The following is a 12781-nucleotide window of genomic DNA, read 5'->3' as shown; positions in this document are numbered from 1 at the left end:
CATCTCGGAGAAGCAGTTTGCTCTAGCTCGTTATCCCTCCAGGGCTAGAAGGAGACTGTGGGGAAACTGTGGGCAAGACAAAGGAAGGAAGGAAGGAAAAGCTGCCCTGTTTTTGCAATGATGTGCAGACCCACGAGGTGTAATATATAGTGTTTGTAAAGTGACCAGCTGGGGCAGGACACAGATGGTGTATCCACTCCAGCTTACCTGGAGGAGATGCTCTGGCAGGTATTGTGTGATCTGCTGCAGCACCAGTTCCTCGTTTGACATGGCATTTGTTGAGCATCATTGCCATTCACAGCCTAATGACAGTCTCAGAGGGTTATCTTCCCGCCCATCGGAAACAGACGCTAGATTAATGTCATTTAGGAGCAAAAGCAGATGCAGTCAGAAGAGTAGGTAAAGATTAGGTTTCTTTCAGCCATGCCAGCATTATAAAATAGGAAATTGTCACTGGTTCTAGCTGCTGTTATTCTGAGACCCATGCTTCCAACCAAATGTCATTTTGCATCATATATATAAAAGCACTATTACACACTGAACAGTCCTTAAAATACCAACAGCCCTTTAAATAACTGTTAGTGTCTTGGAAGGAAGAAGCTTCCTGCCATCTGGAGGTGTCAGGATCAGATACATCCAGCCTCACCCACAGTAAAGTCATATGTACTTATTCTTTAGTTACACAATTTTGTAGAAGTTCAGGAAGTCTTTATAGGTGCTGTCTCTTTGCCACCCCACCCCACTCCTTAGAAAGAGGTGTCTAATCTCCTTCCAGTCTTTAATATATTAACATATAGCACTCCTATGGACTATTATAGCTCTGATGAGACAGGCTAAGTGATGTGATTGGAGTAGTACAGGAAGCCTGTGTCAGAGGAAGGAATGTATATTTTCACAACTGCATGACTGATGTTCTTTCACCTGGAAGAGACTAAGTTGTATATTAATATATTGAAATCTAGTTATGGGACAAATTATTCCAGATCCCTGTGGGCTACTGATGCTTGGGGACAAACCATAGCGTACTTCTGTATTTCAATTTAAATTTATAGCAGTATATGTAATTCAGGGTTTGTTTTGCTTGGTTCGTTAACTCTGCAGTGGTAGGTTTATTTCTTAGTGAATTTAGAACTCATTAAAAGACCTGCCTTGATAGCCTTTGAAACTTCAGGAACTTCCCTACTAGTGTAAAGCACAAGCAACCTCTGACAAAGCTTACCAAATAGGGTCTAATCCTGCAAGGTTCTTCTACAGTTCTTGTTCACAGGAGCTGTAAACAAGCAGTGCTGAAGCTGCTGAATGCTTCTTGAAGGTAAGTGTGCCACCTTGCAAGACAGATGAATGTGAAATGGTCGTTCAGGCACACTGGACTCCCAGTTGGGCTGCTCATGAAAGTTCAGGTGGTAAATCATAGGCAAGAAAAATATTGAGAAGGCTGCAAGAATCTCTTGCTGAGAAGGGCGGGAGATTTGCTGCAAGCTGCTTCTTGAGGTTGGCTGATTTTTCAGACCTGTGTCTGTTAGCTGTGCCATTGCGGACTTAGTTGTGTAAGGGAGGCAGCATGACTCCTCTGAGCAGACAGAATGAAGAGAAGGGACAAGGAAGAATACTCTGGGTAGAGCTTGTGGCTTCACTTGAGTGTGACAGGAGACAGCAATAAAGCTGAACCTAGGGATGTTCATGTATTTGAAGATATCTTGTGGCCAATTTTCTCAAACCACTTTATGTATGTGTCCACCTGTCTGCCTCAAGCTCCCTGCATCTGTGCAGACATGCTTCATCAGCTCCCCTTCTATTTCCAAATCTCTGCTGAGAAGGTACTTTTAAACCTTCACTTGTGATGTCTGATGCTGTCATCTTTGACTTTTGTATGGTCCTTAAGAAATATCCTGGGTTTCAAGACATTCAGACTTTCGAAGATGATGAGTCTGGACTTTAGCCTGACACCTGTCAAAGGTATGGTAGAGAACAGAGGTAATTTGCCTTACTAGAGGTAGCTGTCAAGTGTAATGCAATCATTGCCATTCCACCAGCAAGTTCACATCTGTAACTCAGGCACGTATGTTCAGAAGTATATTATGTTTTCATAAGACCTAGGAAGGTGTAAAATCTCACAGACTGAAAATCTTAATGCGTATAAATGGGCCTTCTGGAAAACCATTCATCTTGGATAGGCCTGAATAGGTTTTGCATTATTTTCTCATCTACAGTGTTTTATGTACAGTAATTGGTGAAGTCCAGGATTCTGAAATGAGTGGCTGCAATGGAAAACATCTATTTTCACATTCTTTCTGTGTGATGGGGCAATGGAAATACTGCCTTCAAGAATGGAGACAAGAGAAGCTTCAGTATGGAGAGAAGGGAAATTACATCCTTAAGTCTAAAGGAATGCCTGGGTTTTTTCATTGTTTTTAAAAGATGAACAACAACAACAAAAAAAAAACAACCCATGGCATTTGCTCCTTGGTTTGAAAAGTCTCAGGCTATTCTTGCCCAGTTGCATTTAAATGTGCTAGGAAATAAATAGAAGGTGGACTGACTACAGGATTATGCATTTGGTTTTTACTAAGTGGTCTGCTGGGATTGTACTCCATAGCAGGAGAGTTAGCCTGCTGACATGATAAATTCTTGCCCAGTATTCCTGTCTTCGGCATGGTCTGTCTCTCTTGCACAGGTACTAAGAATAAACTTCTCCTTACTGGGATTTTTGTTCTAACGGATGTCTGACATTACAGAATTGTCTGTGTTTCTCTGCCCTATTACTTACTTGGTGGAATGCTCAAACATATCACAGTATGTTGAAAATTTTCTTCACAGTCATAGTAATTCAATGTTTGTTTGTTTAATTATAACTAAGAGACTGGAAAAAGTGATGGGAGATATTTCAGCTAGCTAGCTTGCTGCAGATGATCTGGTTTTACATCAGATATCCTTCAGCATGGTTGCAGTAGAACAGGGTTACCTCCTTCTCTCTTTTTTTCTTTCTCTGGAATGAAAAGTGGACTTTAGCATACTTAAAACATTTCTATGAATGGTGTGCAGTAATGCTGCCAAGGAGGAGTTTACTGGGTCAAGTACTATTATAGCCCTCTGAGAGTGTGCACATTTACAGTGTATGTTTCATGTGCCTGCAGTGAGGACAGCTAGGTTTTAATATTCAGTGCCTCTGCAATCGTGTTGTATTTTTTAATGAAAGTGCTATTTCTTTGATTACAGGAGCATACCTGTAAATATAAGGTTTAAATAACTTATATTTAAACTGCTTTCTTGTGGCAGTAAGGATACTTTATTGCATGATTTCTCTACCAGCCTTTGTCCTAACAGTTTTTGAGGTACTTGTCTAAGTAAAACCTGGTTTGAAAGCAGAAAAGGAGTGTCAAAATGTATTTGACTCTCATATACTCAAAGAAAACTGGCAGCAGAACCAGGGAAAGATAACCATATCTGTACACAGGGAAAAATGTCACATAGTACTCAACAGAAACACATTCTGGAAGATGGTGCCTGTCCCAGTTTTGCATGTCTGGGTTCTGATGGAGAAGGGGGGGCTGCAAGGGGTGGGTTCTGCAAGCAGCAGCCAGAAGCTCTCTCCAGGCCCCAGAGAGAAAACATCGGCCTATTCAAGGCCAGAGTCACTGCTGACCAGGGCCGAGCCAATTGTCGATGGTCACAGTGCCTCTGTGAATCACATTTAGGAGAAAAAAACCTGCAAGCAGCTGTCTTTTGCCACCAGAGAAGGGATGTCAGGAGCTGTGCAGACACCAAAGCTGGTGAAGGGGGATGGGAAGAGGTACAGCAGGTGCCGGAGAGAAAGATGCGCCTGAAGCCTGTGGAGAAACCCATGGTGGAGCAGGTGTCCCGCTGCAGTCCATGGAAAAGGTTGAGACCCCACCTGAAGCCTGTGGAGAGGCCCCATGCTGGAGCAGGTGGAGACATACTGGAGGTGCTGTGACCCATGTTAAAGCATGGGTCCCTGCCAGCACTTGCAGCCCATGGAGAGAGATGGAGACAGAGATGAGCAAGGGAGAGATCCGTGCCAGAGCAGGTCTGCTGGGGGGAGGCTGGTGACCCCGTGGAGGACTTGGAGTGAGAGACATTGTGATTTATGACTGACTGCCATAGCAGTGACCCATGTTCGGGCAGCTGGTGAAGACCTGAAGCCCTGTGGGAAAGGACTCATGTTGGAGAAGTTTGTGAAGGACTGTCTTCTGTGAGTGGGACCCCACTGTGCAGCAGGGGAAGGGTGTGTGGAATGAATGCTCCTCCCCCAGCCAAGAAGGAAACTTGTGAGGAACTGACTGAACCCCCCATTTTCCTCTCCTCATGCCACAATGCGGGGGGGATGGTGGTGGGGGGTGATGTGGAAGAAAGGAGCAAAATCATGACGAAAGTGAAGTCTGCTAAGAAGGAAGGGGTAGGGGGAGGTGCTTTAAGACCTGGTTGCACTTATTATCCGAATCTAGTTTCACTGTGTGTGCAGTGCAGTGTAATACATTAGAGAGTTTTCTTTCCTTTATTCTGTGTTGAGTCTGTTTTGCCCGTGACGCTGATTGCGGAATGATCTCTCCCTGTCCTTATCTCAACTCCTAAGCCTCTCAATATATATTTTTCTCCCCTGTCCAACTGAAAAGTGGAGTGATAGACTGACTTTGGTGGGCATATGGTCTCTAGCCAGGGCTAAACCACCACAATCCCTTACTGAAAATCCAAAAGACACATACTGTCTGCTCTGTAAAAAGCACACATAAATTCAAGACACTCAAAAATCTAAGTAATTTAAGAATCTGTTCGGTTATTTGGGATATGACAGGAACTAGGTATTTGAGCAAGATGAAGGGACAGCAGCATGCAAGTTTGAGGAACATGTAGAGGGACTGGGGTTTGTGTGGTACAAAAACATAAGGCAGCAATCAGTGGAAATCCAGACTTCCTTAAATCTGTAGGTGAAAGCATATTATTTAATACAAAAGCAAATGATGGTTATGAGAATTACAGTAGTACATTTTGAAATCTACATGAGCATTTTAGGGTTAGAAATGGGCTTTTAAAACAAATCTAATTATCATCATTTTCTGCACTTTTGTTAAGTCATCAGGCAGTCTCAGAATAATAAAAAAACTAGAATTCCTTTATGGATTAAACTAGGTGGGTAGATATTTTCAGGAGTGAGTCTAATGGGTATTCGAGCCATAGGATCAGAATAGAACTAGTCCAAAACAGAGCTCTCTGAAATGCACATGTAGCATGGACATTAGCTCCTTGTCATTAACTTAACAGATCCACTTCTAATGATCTGTACTATTTGCTAATACAGACAGCTCCAGAGTTGTCAGAGTCACAACACGTTTGTATTCTGATAGTTTTATGTTAATACATTATGCTAATCCATGGCCAAGAATTCACTACCATAGTATCTTGGAATTCAACAACTGAAAATGTATTTATCTTTGTATGTGCCATATTTCACAGGTAATATTTACATTCTGTGGATAAGAAAAAAAACCCTAGGCCACATAAGTCCAAGGCAGAGCCAGGTCTTGAAACAAGTTTCCCAGAGTTTAGCAAGTGTGCAAGAATATTGGATTGTCCTTCCTTCTTACTCATCAGTTTCTCACTGGCCATTTTCTATAAGAAGAACACCTCTGTCTCCATTAGAACTTGCCAGTTAAGAGAACAGTTTAGACATATAAATGCAACCCTGGAAGTGTATTTCTTGAGTAGACTGAGGGCATCAACATAATAGGATGAACGCACTACTATGATGGAGGATGACTCCAGGAACTTTTTTTTCCTGTACCAGAAACATGGGGTGACAGGGGTCATCCCTCCAGAGGTTTCTTGTCTAAAGGAAATGGAATTATTAATCACTTTTTCAAGACAGCCTTAATCACAGCAGAAAGCTATCAACCATTCCTGGCTTTCAGGAGTTCTCATGTATCCTAGGTTTGCCAGGCTCAGGAATAAGCTTTGGTGATGATGAATGACACTTAAGGTAATATGAATTAGGCATTTTTAGACCAATGAAGGAGACCTTTCACTGTGTTAGAAGATGCTGTTTGTTCAGATTCATATTTGGCCTGTCCAGTTGATAATTCTTCAGTATTGCTGATGCACTTCAGGTTTCAAGAGATGGCCCTCACCTAAGAAGCAGCCACACAATCCCAGTAGCAGAACAGCCTGTGAAAAAGGCAGAACTGAGACAAGGCCCAGCAAGGTAAAAAAGGTAAAAAACAAACCATGTGCAACTCAGTTTGTGAAAAAGGACACAGCAGAGAGAAGAAATTAGGAACAGTGAAATAAATACATTTCATAGAGATCCAGGGGCAGCCAAACAGTCTTAAATGCACTCAGACTTCCTGTTTACAGAGGCACCAACCCTCCAGCTTCTGGCTGTCCTCCAAGCCTTCTACAGAAAGTGTGGGGCAATCCTGCTGCCCCAAGCACAACAGGACTTCACTGGTGCATGTCTCTCTTCCTCTGGCTTTAGGTGGCACCTTCCCCCTCAACTTCAGCCATGTCAATGAATTCTTTTACCAGAGGCTGGCATCATGCTGCTAGCACAACTCCTGGACCTGAGAGACTGCTCAATTCAGGCACCTCCTCAGGCTGTATAGCCTTCAAAATGATGCTTTCTGAAGAACCCTTTCACTGGCTAGTGAAAAGGAAAAAGGGGAACTCTCCTACATGTCTAGTCCCCCTCTCCAAACCACAGTTTAGCACCTGCAACCTCTCAAGTCTGCAAAAAGGAATCCCAGCGCCTCCACTGTCTCATGCTGCAGGTCTGGTTTCAGGGGCTGATGTTGCATACAGCTATCCCAGAGCATATGGGGGGCCAGCACCTTGGCATCTCAGCATACCAGGAAAATCATAACACCTTGCTTCTTACTCCTGGAATCAAAGTAAACAGCCCTGGAGCTGTGAACTCCTTCAAACTCTTCCTGTGGCCCCCCCAAAGCCCACCAACACTGCTAGAAGCATACAGGCAGGGAGCAATCAGTGTTACTAGCTGCAGCTGGCACTACAGAGCCACCAATAATCAGGAGCCCAACGGCAAGGGGGAGGTTCACTACGCCCTTTTTAAAATTACTGGCTCTATAAGGCAGGAGAGATCATTTCAGGAGCTCTTCTCTATAAAGGTGTGTGGGTAAAAGGCTAGGATGAAATGCTAGTAAAAATTATTTGGTTTATGGCTTATGACCTGGTGGAGGAAGGAGTCTGAGGAACTGATGAGAATGTGGTTATGGTGATAGTAGTGGTGGTGGTGACTGCCCCCTTAACTGTGGTGTGTGTCTGGGTTTCATCTTACTGCTTTGGAGAAATTGTGAGAAAGCTGCTGAGTTGAGTTTAAAATCCTAAAGTAATGTTACAAGGGCTGTGGGGGGAGGCATCGGGGCTGGAGCTGGTGCACTGTTAGATTAACTGCCCTGAAAGCAGCAGGAAGAAACAGGCTTGGATTGGAGGGTAAAGCATGGAGGAGAAGCAAACAAGTATGGCACTGCATGTCTCTTTTTCACTATGTGGGCCTCTAGGGAGGTGAATGAAGCAGGGAATTGCTTCTGCCCCCCCTTGGTACCAGACCACTCTCCTAGCACTGTGCTGCATTGGTGCAAGGCTGTGTGGTGGTGAGCTGCATTATCAACTGTGTGCTGGGATTACTTTGTCTCTGTTGCCTTGATTCAGGGGCTACATGTGCATACAGAAAGGGTCAAGAAAGCACTATTAGTGGTATTTCTCCAGAGTCAGCTTTAGATTCCTATTCCTGCTTTGTGATGTGTCCTATGAAGGACCTGGGCTGTTCAAAGCTGTAATCCTTTCTTCTCTGCAAAGAGGCTCCTCCTTTTCCATGTAGGCTTCATGGTGTGTATTGAAGTAAATGCTGCTCTTGGCAATAGCACCTTTCTGTCCCTGCCTGAGCCTTCAGGCAGGAAATAACTCTCCTTAGGAAAAGCCTGACAATTTTGCAGGCAGGCACCAGCTTATTAAGTACAGGCAGTTTAAACTTTAAATAATGAGCTATGACCTAACCTCCTGGGGAAGGGAGGGGGTCTTGAGAAAGAGCAGTAATTCAGCTCAGTGGGTAGCTGGACTGCTAGGGAGAGGATGTGTGGGGAGGGAGTGAAATGAAAAAGCCATAGGCTGTCTAATTACTTGTAAAACACACACATTAAGTACAGGGTGAAACTGGCAGGGTTGTGAAGAGCACAGTGGAAGCACAACAAATGCTAGCACCCCTCTCCTGAGAGGACTGTCACCTGCTACTTACATTTAGTGCCTATGTAAAGGTATTCATCTCTGTTGCAAGGTTACTGGCAGAATGACTTTTTTGTTGCTGTTTTTCCCTGTACTTTTGTGGTAGCTGATAGGTAAGCGCAGCAACACAGCTTATTGTTTTCTTCAGCTCCCTGCGTTATGGGCAGATGTAGTTTGAGTCAGTGCTGAAGGCGTTTGCGCACTGTGGTGGGAAGGGGAAAACCCCTTGATGAGGCTGCTGTATGGCCCATCTAGTGAGCTGGATGAGGAAAGGCTCCGTGCCTAGAGTTTGCCTAGGCTTGCATGTGTTTAAGGTATTTAAAAGCAATGTGGGGGAAAAAAGCAGCTGCTGACAGTTTTTCTCATGTGTGTCCCTACCACAGAGCTTTTCTGTGTGTCCTTCATGCCCAAAAGGCAGTAAATTGGCCTTTATGAAGAACTAAAGGGAGGATATTCTAGTTCTTTGCTGTGGTTGAAAAAAGATGCTTGTAATATCCTTCCTCTTAAATGCAGGTGTTAAGAATTATTTATGCTTCAGTAAGATAGTCATCCTGTGAACTGGTGTTTAAGTTTAAAGAACAAACCTATGGTATAAGGAGCTAAATGACAAAGAAGTTGTATATGTTGGTTCCAAGGTGAGAACTGATTCTTTTGCAGGGGAAAGGGTTGGGTTGATTGTGATCTCTTTGGGACAGCTGTAGGCGCAGGGCTAATACTTATTCCTTGGTGGGCCTCAAGTTTATGAAGAGCCACCCTTACATTATTAATCAATGATGTCTTGTTACAAATACTTATAGCCAAATAATTTAAGTTGGGTACTTGGGTCCAGAGTATGAATTAATGTAGAGGTAAGAATTCCTGGTTTTCTTCTACCTTGGTTTCCCAATCAGTAACCCTGCACTAGGGCAAGTCACTTAGCCATCTGTTTGCAGTACAGAGAAGGAAGCGGGCTTTGTTTGTACATTGGAAATAGGTACAGCAAATGTTGAAACAGGCATATTGAACTGTTGTCTCAATGCTATGCCCTGAAAACTGGGGTTAGGAGTGAATACTTTATTGTTGTTTGGATGAGGAAAATGAGAAGTACGTTATGGCTGAATCTGGGGAGTCTTATTGCTGAAAGTGGCTGGACTATATCATCTCTTCGGTCTTGTAGCTAGTTGCTTTTAAAGGCCTTGGTAAGTAATCTACATTGATTATTTTTTTCAGTCCAGAATAATTTTGGGAAGTGATATCCCATGGAATGTGGCAGCTAAGAATCTCTGGTGCTCATAATATCAGTATAAGGTACCAGTGATGCAGGCAGCTGCTGCAATATCTAAGTAATATGGACAATGTGCTTGGCGTGGCACAACCTTTAGTATTTATTATAAATACATGGGAGACCATGGAGCCTATTGCAAGATTGAGTTGAACTGCATTGTGCCTGTGTTTCTGCTGCATCTATAGTGCAGAAGAGCTGCAGTCTTCACCAGAATTCTACAATACTTGGTGCTGTATGAGCTCAGGATACAATCCCAGCTTCAATCTGGATGTTACTGTGGTCAGCATTTTTTTTGTTTGCTCCTCAGTCCACTGTGGACAGTGAAGCTATTAAAAATTAAATCTTAAAACTATTCCTGGGAGATTTGCAAGAGGCTTTTGCTGATGGCAGTAGTACAAGGTATTCATTCAGTCTTCCTTCTGTGACCTGATTTGACTCGCTAAAATAGCAAGAAGAAAAAAAATATCTGAGAGCTTTCTACCATTCCAGTGAGTAACTGTTCTTCTAAAAGGGTCTCATTGGCAGTGAAGTGTAGGAATGAAAGGCTAGGTGTATCAGAAGGAAAGAGAAGTGTGGATGTAGCAAGAAGGGAGTAAGACTTCCCTCTTCTGGCAGCAGTAAGCTGTAGCTCATTGTGGTTGCCCGTGGATCTACAAGGCTTTGGCAGAAGCAGAGGTGCCTTCAGCAGTGCCTGTCAGATGGTGAAGGTGTACAGCTTTTAAGAGATTCTGCCAAGGTTTGGTGGGAGTGAAGACCTGGTGCTTGAGTTCCCTAGATAGTTTTGTAGCCCAGTGGGTGTGACAAAGCAACACATCAAACAGCTGTGACCTAAGTGATGATCTGTCTGAAGTCTGCAGTGGATCCAGCTGAGAAGTATCAGAGGATGGTGCGGATAAAGGGACTGGAAAGTTAAAATACAGGTTTTTGCTGGGAGCAGGTTTCTGTCTTGGGCTGTCTATCAATATGATCTGTAACTTTGCAATAACAAAGGACACAATAGGTTGAATTTTGGGCTCATACCTGCTGGTTATGGAATTTACTTGTGATTATCCAGAAGAAGTGCTCATCTTAAATACCCTTGATTCTCACCTCCCCTGCCAGAAAAAGGAAGAAAAAAAAAAAAAGCAGCTAATTGAATCTCTGTTGGTAATGAGGCTGACCTGAGCCTGCTGTCTATTGATGTAGATCTGTAATGGACTGGCACTCCAGCTTCTGTGTGTTTCTTTCAGTACTTGGCAAATAAATGAATGATTTGAGAGTTACTTGAGTGACTAGTGTTCAATTCATGTCAGGAACTTGTAACTCCCTAACCTTGCCTTGAGAGTACAGAGTATTACCTCGTTCCTTGACTTTTGTGTTCATATTCATTGGCTTGGAGAAAGCTTTGTGAAATGGCATGCTTAAAATATGACCTGCAGCAAGCTATGTAATTCTACTTCATACTCTTATTTCTAGCAGGGAGAAGAAACAGCTGTTAGTAAGGAAAAAGCTGTGAGCATGATGAAAGTAAATTTGAATAGTTGTCCTCTAATGTATTTTGTGTACTGTCTCATAGAGAACCTTATTTATACTACTGCATAAGTTTGGGGTTTTGGGTTGGTTTGGGTTTTTTTTATTCTGTAAGAAAGGTGATGCTGGAAGGCAGCAGAAGTGCTGCACCCCTCAGTCTGATATTGTCTGCTGAGAAATAGTCATTACTTAGGGTGCTAAATTAATTATGTCTTTATTCCTTGTTCTGTCACAGACTTTTTTGTGACAGTCTCCTACCTGTCCTGTATGTGTTTTTATTCACGCTCTAAAGACACAGTCATGCTGCTACTTTGGATACACTTTAGTTATGCTGGGAGCAGTAAAACTAGAGATGGGAACCAGTTGGATTCAACTCTTCAATAAAGAAAACAATTATAATTATTAGTCTGTACTACTATAATATCTAAAAGAATTGCTATTTTTGGTCATTAATTGTTGCATTGGTTATCAGATGAACATGAGTTTTCCTTGATTTGTGGTAAGACCTTTCATTAATGTATATCAGTATGTGCTACTGTATGTGTGGGGTTTTTATGCACTACAGACCTTGCCAGGTCATCTGTTAGCATTTCATGGAAGCCTTGAACCGTTGTGTCATTCTAAAAGATAACTAAGTTTGAAGCTGATTCTTGTCTTCCTTCAACCTGACTTCCTCCTACTGCATTGTTTAGGTGTACTACCTGAGTGCTTTTCCAACGTAAGTGATCAATAAAGTGTTTTTATGGTCACATTGCACAGGTCACTGGAGTATAAAATTACTTTTCTGATTTAGAACATGCCTTGTACTGAGCTGACTATACCATTTGTAAGGTGGTGAAAGGTCATGCCTGTTATCTTGAACACTACAGACCACCAAGATTAATTTCTTCATGTCAGTGTGGAAGCAACTGCCTGCAATTTAGTGTGTCTTTGCCTCTTGGTTCTGGCTGTGTTCTGTAAACACTGTAGGTGGAAAACAAGCATAGTTTTTCTATGTTTTTTACAAAGGAAATATTTCATACTTATTGAAGATTGATGCAAAGATCTGAGCCAGCTCTGATGACTCTGGAAAAGCTATAGGCAACTTTAAATGTGCGTTGCTGTTCCTTCTCTTATGCCATGGCAAAGGTACACAGCTTTCAGCATCATACACAGCATGTGCAGTACATGAGCATGGCGTGGGTGTGCTAACCTGCTAGCTAGGAGGAAATCTTGCCTCCTGTTCTGCTGGGTTTTGTCATGTGCCCAACCTTAAAGCATGCTGGTATGGAGAATGTATGCAGTCTAGTTTTATTCTTCAGAACTCCTTGTTTCTCTTTTTTCTTTTGCCACTGAAAGAGCACTGGTTGATCTGGCAGTGAAAAAACAGTTAACAGCCTTTATAAAAGAACCTTGAAAGTGGAATGCTCAGCTTTCAGCCCTAGGAGTTCTGAGAAGGGGATGAACTTGTGTTCTGGTGACAGAGTGCTCCTTCATGAATAAGTCTAATTTCTCAATCCTTTTGTCTACTTTTTGGGCACCCTGGTGCATCTTCTGCTACAGAATATAGTTTATTTCTTGTCAGAGTCCTTCAGGCTGGCTCAAATTCTTTGACCAGAGCTGTGCTCTGTAGCTGAAATGTGCTTTTTACTTATTTGCTCGTTACTCGGATCTTCCTTCATCCATCTCTTTGCTCTTTCCTCTCAGAGGATGTCTTTATGGTTGGTGTGGGGTTGGTTTTTTTGGGTTTTGTGTTTAAAAATTATATCTTACCTATAG

General features: G+C 42.7%; 1 protein-coding gene across 2 annotated transcripts in view; it reads left to right on the top strand.

Annotated features, from left to right (window-relative positions):
- Positions 1 to 12781, top strand: part of ARHGAP22 (Rho GTPase activating protein 22) — a gene marked incomplete at its 5' end in the record, with an annotated part of 146538 nt that overhangs the window by 464 nt on the left and 133293 nt on the right. The gene's annotated exons all lie outside the window — the stretch shown is intronic.

This window comes from Gallinula chloropus, assembly GCF_964237585.1.
Source record: "Gallinula chloropus genome assembly, chromosome: 5".
NCBI classification, from domain to species: domain Eukaryota; kingdom Metazoa; phylum Chordata; class Aves; order Gruiformes; family Rallidae; genus Gallinula; species Gallinula chloropus.
Note: the sequence above shows the minus strand (reverse complement) of the source record. Positions and strands in the feature narration are given on the sequence as shown.